Source organism: Toxorhynchites rutilus, chromosome 3, assembly GCF_029784135.1.
Source record: "Toxorhynchites rutilus septentrionalis strain SRP chromosome 3, ASM2978413v1, whole genome shotgun sequence".
In the NCBI taxonomy this organism is placed as follows: Eukaryota; Metazoa; Arthropoda; class Insecta; order Diptera; family Culicidae; genus Toxorhynchites; species Toxorhynchites rutilus.
The window spans coordinates 127,644,718-127,649,079 of NC_073746.1; the positions used below are offsets into that span (position 1 = coordinate 127,644,718).

Consider the following 4,362-nt stretch of genomic DNA (forward strand, 5'->3'; position numbering starts at 1 on the left):
TTGAGGGGTGGTCCATAATCCACGTGATCTTTTTCAATTGGGAGGACGCCTAATCGGGTTGCTTGTGATCAAAGATCATAAAGTTATATAAGAAAAGGCATATGAAAAATACACGTGATCCATTTTTTGGGTGCCATAAAATCCCAAAAAAATGTATCACGTGCCTTACGAACGTCTCCAAAGAAAAATGGATGCCAGATTCGTGTTCTGCATCCCGATATATGTAAAAGCCATGTTTTTTTTCGCATAAACGACTTTTTTTTGCTCCGCTTTTGTTTGGAGTATGGAGCCTATCCAGGAATATCTGGATAGTTGCCAACTCTGGTTGCGAGAGATTTATAGAAGATCGACCTTGACCTTATTGTAAATGCATCTCGATTTAAATTGCATTAAATTGCGATTAAATGCAAACATTTCAATTCTGAATTTCTCGAAACTTTCACCGAAGTCGTAAACATCCAGGTCTTTTTGTTTTTTATGCTGATAATGATCCAATGTATGGAATGCAAGCTTTTTGAATAAAACTTATGACCCCTTTCGGAGTGTTCAAAAATTGCCAAAGCGGACGGTATTTCACGTCCCCAAGGCGAGGTATTGGTATTAGTTTTCAACTAGCAATAATCGCACCTCGGTTTAACCTCATTGGTTACGATATCACCACTGCGCAAAGTTAATATCAGTATACTTCATTTCAAATGGTGATTCTGAAAACGTCTGTTTGTCCATCGATGCATTCGATGGGCTTAAGACTCCCTTCATAAATAGAAAAAACAGGTTTATTTTGAAAAGAAAATCAAAAAGGAAAATTATTTCTTTGAAGGGTTCCAATAAGATTTTGGACAAGCAAAAAAATTGCTCAGCGAAATTATCACAGTAGAGTATTGATATCTTGCATGTTCATGTTCAGGCCTCAAGCCATGGAATTACGAGTTATGATCAGTTTATGAGGGCATGTAAGTTATGATATATTCTACGGAAATCGGAAATATCAAGTACCTAAGGCGCTTCCAAGGCTCGGATATAAAAACACTGCCAGTTAAAGTCGTTGATGTTGTAATCAACAAACGGTCGAACTGATTCATTATTGTCCCGAGACAAATGGAGGGTATCAAGTTAGCTTTATATTTTTCAACAATGGTTTCTAATTGAATCAAATTCATCTACTGATACAATGATGAATTTGTAATGATTCAAATGTTATCAACCTTTGATGATAACAGTTCCACGTTGTAATATTTATGGAACGACATTTAGTTTTACAAAAGATTACATATTTCTAAAGTATTATTATTGGAAATACAAACTATTTCATTAATGTATTGTCCAATGCAGGCTATCACATATTTTTCTGTCATTTTTTGAAACCTAAGAGAATTATTCTGGATTAACAAAAAATCTACATTCCAAACACCATATACTATCTGCTGATGTCCTGTTTCTCTGAAACCATCATAACAGTTTCTTTCATCATCAACCATTCACAAGGACTGATGCCACTCGGTATGGTATGGTACTAGGTGAGGTAGTTTTGTCACTAAGTTGGATCGGGGAGTGGTATACGAAAACAGTACGGAAGAAAGCAGAAGGGGAATCATTTACCTGTAGCGTGGAAGAGACAAACAAAACGTAAACAAAAAACACATTATACTTCCAAGATGGCTACAGAGTGGTTTTGACGTATTGGCCCACCTTAGGATGATGCCACTAAGGCTTGGATTCCGAAATGTTGATGTCATAATTCACTGCAATATGATATTAAATAATCTCGAAAAATGAGTGTTGCTCTTTTCGAATTTTAACAGTATAGACAGTACATTTAATTTATGATTTCTTTCAAGGAAACCCCGGAGAACAGGATGTAAATATAACAGAAGAAAATAAAACGTAACTGGGAAGTAAATGATTTAATAATAAATTTCTTTCTAAATATACACCAGGTATACATACACAAATATATATACAGCCATTCCATGCCAAACTGATACTGGTTCTCAGATTTCCATGAAAAGTGGTAGTTTTGTTCTTTATTGCAAAATATTAGACCCGTATTTTTTTATTTTTTTTGTTAGAGTGGCCATTTCCATTTTAGGATGGCTCGAAAAATATTTTTTTTCAACTTTTTCCCAAGAATGACATTTTTCAAAAAATCATAACATTTTAATCACTGAACCGATTTAGATGATCGATATGTCAAATTGAAGCCAATGAGCAAGCCATTTGTTAAACAATATTGAAATTGCAAAAACAAAGGATTTTGTTTTCGTAATTATTGATTGTAGTTGTTTTTTGTTGTTTTCATGGCTTAGGACTACAGGGCGCAATATTTTTTATATTTTTTCTTGAAAGCTGAAGATTTTTTACATAACATATCTCGATATCATAGATGCATTTTTTTTTCTTTTTTGAGATATGATTTTTCAAAGCTAACCCATGGTCTAAAAATCATTTTTCCCCTTTTCGTCCAAAAATGACTTTTTTCAAACAATCATAACAATTAAACTACTGAGCCGATTTAGATGATCGACATATTAAATTGAATTTAATGAACTAACCTTCTTCGAAAAATATCACACGTGTGGGGAGACTGGATTCTAGACGCATAGGTCTGGTCTAGTCACATAGGAATATTGAATGAATACTTAAAACATGTTAAATTTGTAAAATTATATCTCAAAAACGAAAAAAAATAGCATCTCTGATATCGATATCGATGATATGTTGTGTGAAAAATTATCAGCTTTCCAGAAAAAAATATAAAAAATATAGTGTCCTCTATCTTTAACCGAGAAAACTATGAAAAACTGACTCAATCAATAATTACAAAAACGAAAATCAAAATTTTTCCCAAAAGTAATATTTTTTCAAAGAATATTACTCATAACCTTCAGTTTGATATGTCGATCACCTGAATCGGTCCAGTAGTTCAGAAGTTATGAATTTTTGTAATAGAAGAAGGTGAAACATTGTTTTTACGAACCATCGGTTAACTTTGGAAAATCATATCTTAACAACGGAAAAAAATATCATCTCTGATATCGAGATATGTTAGGGGCTGTCCACATACCATGTGGACAGAAAAAATACGATTTCAGACACACTCCTCCCACTTCGGCGACAAGCATGGACATTTTGTATACCCCTCCCCCTGGTGTCCACGTGGAGATTTTTCCCTTTTATTGGTAAAAAATGGTCGATAGTTGAATTGCGCCAATTTTATGTTTGTTTACATTCTTTATTCTACGTTTTTACATTAAAATGTAAAAAAATAAACGTACTTAATAATGCTTTCACTTAGCTGATCCGCAAATTCATCATCCCATAAGGCCAGTTTACTTTTGCAAAATCTTTCCTTGTCTGAGTTTCAATAATGAGTCACCGCGCTTCATCTACCAATGATCTTTTTTCGTTTAACTTCATAAAATTGGGAAATATTGAGTTGTTTGGAATAATCATGCCGATTTTTAGGAACAAATTAAAAGCAAAATATTTAAGACATTCATTTATTCGGTTCTATGTGCCACAATCTTTCGTCATATTTTAGGCAACTTTCAAAATACATCATCGCAGAACATTTTTGTTTCCTCATCAAAAAAATTGTATTCAATGAGTCGAAATTCTTGACCTTCAATATTTTTTCTTATCGGCCTGAACAAGTGATAATCAGAAGACGCAATATCTGATGATAGCGGGGGGACTATCCATCCTAGCCGAACTCTAAGAATTTTTGGCAGGCCGTCAAAAACATGAGGTTTGGCAGTATTCTAGAAGAGGACACCTTGACTAAATATGAACGTTTATTCTAGATTTCCGATGTTGATTCGATCAGTGGCGAATAGTACTCATAAGACATAATTTTTCTCCTATCTCACTAGATACAAAGAATTACTTTCTGTGGGTGAAGACCGGCTTTGGAGATATCTAATGATGATCCATTCCGCTCACCTCAAAGATCACGAATTGCTCCAAACTGCGAGTTTTCATTAGCGAGTTGTTGATGGAAATGTGTAGACGTGTAGACGTAGTTCTACGTCAAAAATGTCAGTGAATGTTGGCAAAGGAGCCGTACGGCGCAACTTGGTGGAGATATTCTCAGAAGAGCGCTGGACGGCACTGACATCTTCCGCATGCAATTCCGGATCCACATGGTCAGCTGCTTGATATCCATGGCCCGCCAATTATTCTTGTACACCAAGGCACTGAGTTAGCCGAAAAAATCCTCGATAGGACGACATCGGGGCAAGTTGATCGGGTTCCGTTCCTTGGGTACGGACGGTATCTGTTTTTCCTCAAGGTACGTCAACGTCTTCTTGGCGTAATGGGAAGACGCCTTGTCCGGCCAAAAGACGTACTTCACATCAGAAT

At 35.2% G+C, this 4,362-nt stretch overlaps 1 non-coding gene across 1 annotated transcript; it reads right to left on the reverse strand.

The window, feature by feature from the left end:
* Nucleotides 1-531: 531 nt before the first annotated feature.
* Nucleotides 532-672, reverse strand: LOC129781061 (U4 spliceosomal RNA). The gene has a single exon (XR_008744089.1). It is a non-coding gene; the product is annotated as a U4 spliceosomal RNA (small nuclear RNA).
* Nucleotides 673-4,362: the final 3,690 nt, after the last annotated feature.